This window comes from Zosterops lateralis (assembly GCF_965231275.1).
Source record: "Zosterops lateralis genome assembly, chromosome: 28".
NCBI lineage: Eukaryota > Metazoa > Chordata > Aves > Passeriformes > Zosteropidae > Zosterops > Zosterops lateralis.
In genome coordinates, this window is record NC_139788.1 from 1,646,447 (window position 1) to 1,657,899 (window position 11,453).

The window sequence follows — 11,453 nt, forward strand, 5'->3', positions numbered from 1 at the left end:
CCTCAGCTGCTCCAGTACTCTGCAGGAGTGCATTTCCAGCTCGTGCATTCTGGAGAGGCCAAGCCAGCTGCCGTGGAGTGTGTTATGAAGACATGCAAGGACAAGAGGCAGGATTTTCAAGAGCTGCTTTTCTCTACCTGCATGACTGAGCAAAATTTAATTACCTCTGCTCCCAGGAGAGCTGCCTGGCCCTTGCACATGAACCATGAGATGTAGGTTTCTAACGATTTGCAGTGCTGTGACAGGTCTGTGAGCCCTCCAGCCTCTAGCAGAGATCAGGGGAAACTGGGACAAGGACTTTGTAGTGAGTCATCTAAGAATAAGAAAGGTGTAGGGAAAAGAGACCTGTTACCCACAGGAAGCATGCTGGTTGGGTTTTCCATTCAATCACCTTGCCTTTAATGTTTTTAGCCTGTCATATTTCCATAGGTCCATTTTTACCTGCCTCTTTGATGCTGTGAGCTTGACCATCTGCAGGATTTCTCTGGTGCCCAAATCTTCATTCACTGACTGTTGTGTTTGTATTTTCAAGTCTTAAAATTTTATCTGCTGTCAAGTAACACCTTCTGTTCTTATTGGCCAAGGAGACTAATTGTTCCCTTCCTTTCTAGCAGCAACAAGGAGCCATTAAAATTATCTCACAGAGCTGTGAGATACCTCTTCAGTCATGGCTGTGGTAATGAACCAAGTGTTCAAGAAAAGGCTCACCCTGGGATGTCAGGGTGTGCCTGTAGGTTCTACAAACCCAAGCCATTCATGCTGCTTGTGACCTTGTCAGTCATAAGTGTTTTGCTGTTGTGATAAAGTGCAGGACAGTTTGCCTATCTGGGAATTTGGTAACTAGGCAGAACTGCTGTGCTGTGGTGGGACCTGCATGGGGGCAAGAATGTCACTGCCAGGCACAGAACAGGGTCTCAGTGCTTAGAAAAATAATGCAGTCACCCAGGGAGGGTCAGGTTCAGCAGACCTGAAGAGCTCTGCAGGGAAGGGACACTCAGCAAAGCACTGAGGTGCCAAGAGGCAAAACAGGTTCTGGCCTCACTATTTGCCACGTAGAATACACAAACGGAGTGTGGCCAAGGTTTATTTTAATGCCAGCCAGGTGTGCCAGGCCCAGGGCAGGAGGTGAGGCACTGCACAGACACACAGGGAGAGCTCTCATCTCTCCCAAATAATTTATATCCTCAACAGCAAAGTCAGGGAAAAGAATAAATGTGATTCTCTAATATTTTTCCTTGAATTAAAGTACAAAGCAGGGTCAATGTTCCCCCAGTACCTTTTTGGCTCTCAGCACATCCCTCTTGATCCAAGAGGGGCATTTTCAGGTACTGTATGACAAAGTCCAGGACAGAGCTGAGCCCTCTCCCCACACAGAGACTGTGAACTATCTGGTCAAGTTCAGGTTATCACACACAGAGGCCACCATGGCTAGAAAATCAGGTGGGACCATCCATAGGAGACCTGTGTGTCACAGCAAACCACTTGAGGGATTTCAGTTCTTTTCTGAGTGCACACATGCTTTGTTGGTTGGTGGTGAGAGTGTCACACAACCGGTGTGAGATGTCTCAAAAGGCACTTCATGGAAAAGGACAAATCACTCATGGTTCGTGCAGCCTTAAGGACACCAAACCCTGCTGTAAGTGCTCTCTAAAATCTTTATTAAATGTGTGAGAAATACAGTGACATTCAGTTAATTCAATTGCAGGATAATTTGAACTTCTATTTAATTCAATCAAAACCTCCTGAAATAAAACCATTTGTATTCTTGACACAAACCCATTTGCACTATACTTCCTCTGGGCTGATGGAGATGTGATGAGTTTTTCACTTAGAGGCCACTTCACAGCTAATTTTTATACTGTTTTTGCTTAACTGACAATAAAGAAATTCTCACACACTTGTGCTACAAATTCCTGCCTCAATTTATAACATTTCCTTGCACAAAGTGAGTCATTAGAGAAGAAAGCCTCAAGTACAGAAGAAACCCTCAAGTCAAAGGGGTTGAGTGCTCTCTCCTGCTGTGCTGCAGCCAAACCAAAGCTTCCAGCTCGTTTTGTTGAACATTCCTGCACACACAGACGGGACTTTGTGAGGTGTGAGCAGGTTGTAAACCCAAATCCTTCCCGAGAAGAGGCCAAGATTGTGAAAAGCACAAAAGCATGAAGGAGTTGAAGGTGTGAAGAGAGAGGCTGGGCTCCCACACCAGGCAGGGGGACAGGGCAAGTTACACAACCCTGACAGAGCTGAGTGTATGGGGGGTAACAGGATTTATTTCTTTCAGTCAGGAATGGGAGGAGCTGGGTCAGGAAGCTCTGCAGGAGCACACCTGGGCTGTTTGCAGGTATAAATGTGTGGTATTCATTGCCTGTGTTTCAGTCAGAGCAGTGAACAGCCCTGGGAGTGTAAACTCAGCAATACTCACCCCACGGGGGAAGCACTTGCCATTTTTATTTGTTCTCTCCCTCTTGGCTCTTTAGCATAAGACTGAGCATGTCCTCAAGAGTCCAGCAGCAGGAGGGGATGTGCCATGAGGGCAGATCAAGGAAGCTTTTGTCCCTGCCATCACCCTGGGGCTGCGGTCCTGCTGTGCTTGCACAGGGGCAACTGGATGGGCCAGAGGAATTTTAATCCTCAATGATTTCCACATTCCTTCCAGCCTGGCAAAGGATTCTGCTGAGGCATCAAACTGCCTTGTCCAGCTCAGCCTGTCCTGCATCTGATAAGTTAATTGAGGATTTAATTGAAGAATTAATTGAGGCATTCTGCTGGTTACCACAACATTATCAGTCAGCTTCCCAGAGTTGGAGCTTTCCAGTTCGTTTGGACTCAGTCCTGCAAATAACTAAATACCATTGACCTCCTCCAAAATCCCTGGAGTGGTGGCTGCTGGAAACTTGAGGGATCAGTATCCTTTTGCCAGCCTTTCTTTGAGTGCTGTTTTGCTCAGCTCAAGGAAGAAAGTTCACTTTGGAAGCAGAAGTGCTGAAAAGTCTTTTTTCCTTCATGTCCTGGTTGTGCAGCTGCAGCTGCTTGTGCTGTTCATTAGCTCTGATTCTGGCATTTGTCTTGGTGGTCTGGGAAGATGTTCAGCTTTTGTTCTCTAAATCATACAATACCCAGAGAGATTTCCACCTCTGTTCAGTGCATTTGTGCACATTGGAGATGTAAGATGTAATGCAGCTGGGAGGTGATAACATCACTTCTGTTAAATTTGAGTTCCTGAAATATAACATTTTAAGCCAAAAACTTGATGTGATTATCTCTAACCTTTTGGGGCCCATTCTGGTCTTGTTCAAATTGGTGTGAATGGGAATAAGGTAATGGGATGGTCATGGGACAGGGAGGCAGATCTGAGTTTTCATGGAATCACAGAGCAGATTGGATATAATGGGATATTAAAGCTTATCTCATTCCATGGACACCTCCAACTATCCCAGGCTGCTCCAAGCCCCATCCAGCCTGACCTTGGACACTTCCAGGGATGGGGCAGCCACAGCTGTTCTGGGCACCCTCTGCCAGGGCCTCCCCACCCTCCCAGGGAACAATTCCTTCCCAATATCCCACCTAACCCTGTCATCTGTCAGTGTGAAGCCACTTCCCCTTGTCCTGTCCCTCCAGGTCTTTGTCCAAAGTCTCTCTCCAGCCTTTTTATAAGCCCCAATTTCCCCTCAGTAAACCTGTTCCAGCTCTTTGAGGTCTCTTCCCCATCCTGCACACATTTGGATTAGGATTCCACGAGGATGTTCTCCATGACCAGTCTTTGCATAGACAGGTGACTGGCCCAGAATTCCCAGTCCTCTTCTTGCTCCACTTGATGCAAATTCAGCAGGAAGGTAAAACCCTGCCCAACTCTGTCCCAAAGGCATTTTTACTGACTTCAAATCATAAAGGAATGCCACTCTGATGAACACAGGCAGAGTGTGGCCCCAAAGCTCTTCTGGGTCGGAGGTGCTTTTCACTCTTGTTGTTCTTGAGCCTCTTTCTCTTCAGCTGAGCAGCTGCTGCAGCTGTGCTTGTTCCAAATTGCAGCATGATGTTAATTTTCTCAGATCTGTCTGTCGAGAAGGACTTCATTTCACTTGGCAAAAGACAATGCACTGAAACAGCTACAGCCGAGACAAAGGCGGAAATTAACATTTGTAAAGAAAAGAAAGGGACGAAAGAAATGTTGGTGACGAGGAAGAAAGTGAAACAAAAATGAAATCACTGTCATTGTCTGACTACAAAGGAGAAGGGGTCCAGAGATGAAGATTCCTGCCATGCCAGCCTGCTGCCTGGGACTCATTCCAGAGGGGGAAACAGTTTGTCCAGGAACAGGACATGGCTGTGAGCACAAAGGGCTGCATCACCCACCATCGGTCCAGGAGAAGGGATTCAATTATCCATTCCATGGTACTCACTAGCAAAGCTGTGCATACCCCTCTGTTAGGCAGGTTGGTTTAAAATTGTTCCCCCAGGAAGAGGGAAGATGCCTCAAATGCCTGCCAGGTTCCATTGCAAGCTTCTGACTGATCCTTTACCTTCACCCATGGGAAAGGTCACTCCTACCTTGTGAGTTGAAAGCACAAATTCCTCCTGCTTTTTATTTCCAGGAGGTCTCAGAGGGGCCTGTGGTGCCTGCAGTCACATCCATGGCACACACCCGAGGCTGTTGGCAATCCTGGGAGTTCTCCTGCAGGACAGCACTTACAACCCTTGGTGCTGCTGCAGCTCAACGCCTCTGGCTGGAGTCAGAAGTCAATAGAAACTTTGGGACCTCAAAAAAAAAAAAAAAAAAAAAAAAAAAAAAAAAAAAAAAAAAAAAAAAGTCTTTTTTTTATTTTTTTATTTTTTTTTTTTTTTTATTTTTCCCCAAGAAGATGAAATTATTCTTCAAATAGCAGCTCAGTACCTGTAACTCAGCGACAGTTTCCCCAGTAGCAGGCACAGGCGTGAACAGAGAAGGCTCAGCCAAAGGACAGATCTGAGGGTTTTGTGAGGCTGGGAATCAGCTTTGTGAGAACCGCAGGGACTCATTTACAAGTAATGAATCATGAAACAGCAGGAAGCGAACGAGCCAAGAGAAAGTGTGAGCTCTGCAATTAACTCCGGAGTGCTGAGGTGAATAACAAAGCGACGCGATACCAGGTCTCCAAGCTGGGAGTGTTGCAAGACTAATTTCTATAAGCCACAGTTTTTCCAAGCAACTTTTAGTCAAAGGAATTGCTACTTTCTCTTAAAGCGAAGCAAATCCCGTGTGTGTGTATTTATCAGGCAAAACAGCTGACAGCTTTTAACTCGAATTTAAATTAATGAGTGACCCAGATCAGCAAAAAAACAGGAAATCATCTCCTTGAATGGTCCTGCTGGCAGGTCCTGAGCTGAGCCCAGGTGAGCAGCAGGTATCAGATAAACCCTTGGGGCAGGTGAAGGATGGGTTTGCACTGTAAGAGACACTGGTGGGTTATCAGTTTACAATGAAGATGAAGGAAAATGTGTTATTAATTATCCCCTGGATTTGGGGAGGGGTTGGAAGTTGGAGTGAGAAGGCAAAGGAGGCAGGGCAGCACAAGGGGTGTGTGGCAGAGCAGGACCCTGCACAGGACAGTGTGTGCTGCCCTGTCACAGACACAAGTGGTTACACACTGCCTGGGAAGAGAGTTATCTTTCTATGGAAGCTAGACATAGACACAAAACTCTTCCAGAACAACTATCTTTTATTAATGTCACCCAGGTCCCAGTAATCCATCCTCTCTGTCTGAGGCACCGTGCCAGGAGCAGCTGTGTCACAGCAGCTGGCTCCCCCTGCAATTCCTGCTACAGTCATGTGGAAGTGAGGAAATTTCTCCAGCAAACATGAATTTCAGCTGCTAAGGCCATGTTTTGTGTTCCTTTCTCCTGTTTGATGTAACAGCAGAAATACAGATGAGTATAAACCACTCTGTCACCTCTCCTGGGTAGGTTAAAATTCAGTGTTACCAAACTGCTTCTGGATGAGGCACCAAACACCATCATCCTCTGGACAAAGGGATGGAGGCCAGCAGGGACACCACAGCCTCACTGGATCCTACAAAGATCCAACAGATCCTGGAGAGTGAACCCCTGCCATCAGTCCATCCATGGCCCAGGGCTTTACCTGCTGTCCCTTTCCTCCTGGTCTGTATCACTGAGTTTGGGTCACCCTGGTCCTTCATCACCCCATTCACCCTTCTGCTGGCAAACATCAGAGGAACTGCTCTCCTTCCTCCTGTGCCTCTCATGTGGAATAACTGGAGCAGAGACTGTTTCTTTTTGTGTCCCTGGTGCAGCATCCCCTCTGAGAGCTGTCACTTCACATGTGCACCTCCAGGTTTTTGCCTGGGCTCTGTGAATAACCACAAATGCCACTTGGCTGGAATAATTGCTGCCAAGCATGCAAAGGATGGAAGGCACAGCCAGAGGCACAGCTGGAAACTTGTTGGAAGTAAGTGTTCAGGAGACGTGAGCAGAAAGCCAGAGCGGAGTCAGCATTTGTGGCCTGAGCTGTGCGGGGATGGCAGGATTGTCACACAGAGTCCATCACACCAGCTCGTGCTGCTTTTGCACTGTCTCTCTGCCCCAGTGACCCCACCGTGCTCACCCCTGATCTGGTGACTAGAGCTGGACAGGCTCTGGGGCTGGGAAATGCCCTCTTCCCTTGGGATTGCTTTCAATCTATGAAAAGCAGTGATGTCCCACACCTGGCATCCAGAGACCCTTGTTCCTTTGTGTGTGTTTTCTCTCTCTCTGCCTCTTCTCTGACCTCTTTTTCATCCCTTGCTGGTTTCCCAGACCCGTGAGGAAAGCAGATCCAACTCTGGATGCTCTGGGCTCGCCTCCCAAGCTTTGGGAGAGCTGAGTTAGGCAGAGCAATGAAGGTAGTGCCTGTCAGTGTGAGGCACCAAAGCTCTGTGCAGATGCTGTCACCGAGAGCAGAGCAGCACTCACTCCCTGTAGCTTAATCCCCTGACCCCAGACCTGCACCACTGCAGCCACAGGAGTAATTCTTGCTGTTTACATGGGTCAGCAGCCAGACAAGGACTTGACTGGGATTTTCCCAGCGGGTCACAGGGCTATTTGCTAATCAGCAGTAGCCTAAACACTGCCAGGCTCCTCATGGGTCACTTGCTAGGGACAGGCTAAACAAACCATCACCAGAAGAAAAGCGGCATGGATGAGTGGATGAGATTTGAAACAAATGTGTTGGAGTCCCGAGTCTGTGCCCTGGAGGGGTTTCAAGGCTTGTGAAATGGAGAGGGAGTTAGCTGGGAGGTTTGGATCTCAGCCTGAGTCCTGCACCGGGCAGGAGGGTGTACATGAGATGGGCTCTTGTGAGCACATGAGCTTGAACCCAACAGGGATGGGAAAAAGCCTCCCCCTTGCTCAGGCTCACTGTGCCAGGCAGTGCTCCAGGGATAACTGGTTGAAGTTACCAAATTAAGTTGGTGATAACTTCATTTCAACAACTACTCTGGCTTACCCCTGCCATGTGTGTCTGTTTACCTGGAGGCACAAACTATCCCTGGAAATCCCACCTCAGCTGCCCTGGCAGGGGACAACAGCTGGGGAGGAGTGAATTCCTCACAGCAGCAGCACAGAGGAGACCTGGGCTCTCAGCTCACAGCTGCAGAGAGAGAAATTTGTGGTTCTTGATGTGTTGTTCCCTTCCATCCCTGTGCTAGGCCATGGTAATACACAGGTAATACAGGAGTGAGTCTGGCACAGATGTCACTGAGCCCTGCAGAGTGTGACACCTCCTGGCTCAGGGTGACCCAACTGTTACTGGCACCTGGAACACAAAAATCAAGGGCACAGCCTGGGCCAGGAGTGTGTAAGATTTCTTGTTAAATCTCCTGGAAATGTGAGACACCAGCAAAGTCTGTGCAGCTCAGCATTCCACCACTAAGAGCGAACACAGAAGCAAAATGCTCCCAAAATTCAGGAGATGATCTCTAAGAACTTTCCCAGGGTAGAAAGAGGTGAATGAGGCTGTGGCCAAAGCAGGCTGTGAGCTCCCCCAGGGCTGGCAGCAAGGTGGGAACAGCAGCATTAGGTACCCTTGTGAATGGCTGCAATGTGGGTTTGAAGCCAGATCTGTTTTAGCTCTCAGTAAAGAGTGGCTGAGGAAGCAGGGATGTTATTGGGGATGGAAAGCACCTTAAATCAAGCAAAAAGAGCCCCACAGACACCCAGGAGCTGCTGTCCCCATCCTGCAGTCCAGCCCATCCTTCCCTCCTGCCAGGACCTGCAATCCGCAGTGCAGGCACACCTCAGCTTTCCAGGCTCAATCTACGAGGCCAACATTGACCTAATTAATCCGTGAAACAAACGGGAGAGAAAGACTCGCGGCCGTATGTTGCAGCACAAAATCCTCTCCCTCTCCTTTTGCTCTCCTGGCCCCGGGGATTCATCCCAGGCAGGTGCATCTCTGATTGCAGCAGGTTTTGAATCTTCTTTCCTCTCCTCGCGGGGATGCCACATGCTGTCTTCTGACCTCGTTAGCTTCTCCTCCTGTTCCACTTACTCCCGGCCCCACCGATGTGCTAATTACCACAAAGCAATCTGCAGGAACGCGGGGAGGGGAGGGAGATGCTCTCAGGGATTCGTGGGGGAGGGAGGAAACTGGGGGAGCAGGAGCTCAGCTTAGCAAGGCTGATGTCTGAGCTCCTACCAGGCTCTCCCCCTTTTGCAGTGTCGTGGTTTGAAAGCAAAATGAGTGAGAGGCTCCAAGTCAGAAATACAATTTAATAAGAAGAAAGGGAAAAAGGTAAAATAAAATTTAAAACAAATGCAATAATACAAAAGAGCACTGACAGAGTCAGAACACACCCTGAGCAGGGTGGGGGGAGCAGTCCAGGTGAGGGGCTCTTCCTGAAGCAGTGATCCCACAGAAAGGTCTGGGAGCTCTGCTCCTCTGGGAATCCAGTGGCTCAGGGCTGCTTGTCCTGTCCCAAATCCCAGATTCTCTCCAGGTGGGAATGCTTGGCTCCTCCCCCTGGGCATTGGGAGCATCTCCCAATGGGATGAGGAGTCGTGCAGTGGCTCCTTGATGGCCCATTAAACAGAGAGAGCTCCTGGAGGGAGTTCCCTGTGAGTCCTGGGCAAGGCATTGATGGGCCATGAGCAGAAGAGCCCAAAGGAGGGGCCTGGGAAAACACTGCCCCACCTGGTTCCAACAGCTCATGGGGATGGGGGTGGGATAAATACTGTGTGCACATCCTACAGCACAACCCAGGACACACAGGGCAGGGCCAGGTGTGGAATGAATCCCAGCTGTCCCATTTCCAGGCTCTACAGATGCTCAGTGTTGCTCCATGAATAACTGGATGGGGCTGATGTCTCACTTGACATCTCACCCTTTTGTGTGATGTCCCTTTAAGAAAATATTTTTATCATTTTCTATTCCAGTTTTCACTTCCAGTCCTCTGCACACCATTCCATGGACACACAGATCCATCACTGCAGGACAAACTGTACCAAAGAATGTGGCTTCACAATCCCTGAAAAGTCACCAGCCAGGCAGGTCCCACCACAGGGGACGTTATTTGTCACTTGGGTTTTGTTGGGAAGGCTCCAGGGCACTCAGGAAGGCACCTTGAATGTTTCCTTAAGAAGCATTTGCAGCTTGTTTTGCTCACATTGGCACCAGGGAAGAAGAGATGGAGGTGGGGAAGTGCTGGCATTGCTCCCAACGAGGCTTCCTGCAGCTCAGGGATTTTTCAGCAGGTTTATGGAGCTAAATGTCTGTGAGTCTGACACAGAGGCTGCAGAACCTTGTGCTCAGCAATGTATTGATTATTTTTTTCCATTGACAAAACGATTATTTCCTTTTTACTTGTAGCCAATGATTCCTCAAACCACGGAAATATCAAAATATTTGAAATTGTTACTGCAATTTCAGTTAAAAGAAAAAGTCATCCATCATTTGCTGCTTATTTTTAAGAGAGCACTGGAGGAGTGTAAGTTTGGAAAATTTAGGATGTGAATTGCAAGAATTAGCTTAGAAAATATGACATTTGCAAGTGGAGATGTGAACATTGCCATTGGAGAAGGTCTATCCAGTAATTACTGGAAAATGGGATGAATATTGGCTTTAGCTCAGTCAGTGCATAGTCACTACAAAACACACAAAAACATGACCATTTGATCTCCAGTGTTTTGTTATGCCAATTTTTCATCTGCTTTCCTTATTTTCCCAATCTCTTCAAGCTTCCAGAACTTGCTGTTACAGATTTACATTTTTTTACAGATTTACATTTAATTTTACAGATTTCATTTTTTTCAGACTTTAGCAGGTGGATATCATAGAACAGGCTGAGATGGAAGGGACCCATCAGGATCATCAATTCCAACTCCTGTCCCTGTGCAGGACACCCCAACAATCCCACCCTGTTCCTGGGAGCATTGTCCAACACTTGTCCAAATAACCACAACCATTAATTTTTCCAGACTATGACATTGAAAAGCTTTTAAATAAATTTCTCACTATTACAGTATTGAATATACAACATATTCACTATTGTTTTGCTCTTTTAAGTGATAACAAAGGTGAGGATGATGGAGTTTGGTTTGCAGAGAGGAATTTAGATTTCTTTGTGCATGTTCCTCTTCAAACCTCTGATCTTCCCCTTATTTTTTACTTTTTGTTCATTCTTATCTCAGCGAGGGGTGGAAATGACACTCCCTTGTCAGGAATGCAAAACCTGCTCAGGGTGATTCAACCAACACCAAGATAGGAATCAGACACAAACCCCAGGCAGCTTGGAGCTTTATGAATTAGCTGAAAAATAGATGCTCTGAAATGTAAAAAACTGACATTAGGATGAATTTACAAGAATACTTTGAAGCCTGACATAATTTAATTGTATTTTAATCCAGTGGGAGTACATAGTTGAGGGAAAACCATGAGCTGCATGAGGGATTTCCACCTTTTCTACAATATCTTGTGGAAGAAGAGGCAACACTCACCCTCCCTGAAATTGTCACTTATTTCCAAGGGTTACTGAAAGACACCTTAATTTTTTCAGCAAACCTTTTACTTCTGATATGTTCCTCACCAAGCAGAGAAAGTGTCACCTCTGAAGAGCTCCAGGCTTGTTTATAAATGCCAGCTCTGCTTCAGGTATGGAAATGTCAGGACTGTTCCAGAAGGGATCTCTTGCAGAAGATTGAGGTATACCTGGCTTATAGTTACTCCTTTCTGCCCTGCTTGGCTCTAGAATTCATGCAAAGAAACACTAAATTTTATTTCCACTGCACTATGGTGTCTGGCAGAGGGAGTCCCTGTGCTCAGCACCTGCAGAAATTCCTGTCAAAGCAACAAAATGCTGCTGGCAAAACTCTTAATGGTCTCTGCAGGGATCAAAGGGTCCTTTGTTAATGGACCAGAATCTTTCTCCTGGGCCAGAAGCAATGAAAGAAATGGCAGAACTGTGTACCTTAGGAAGAAGTCGTGC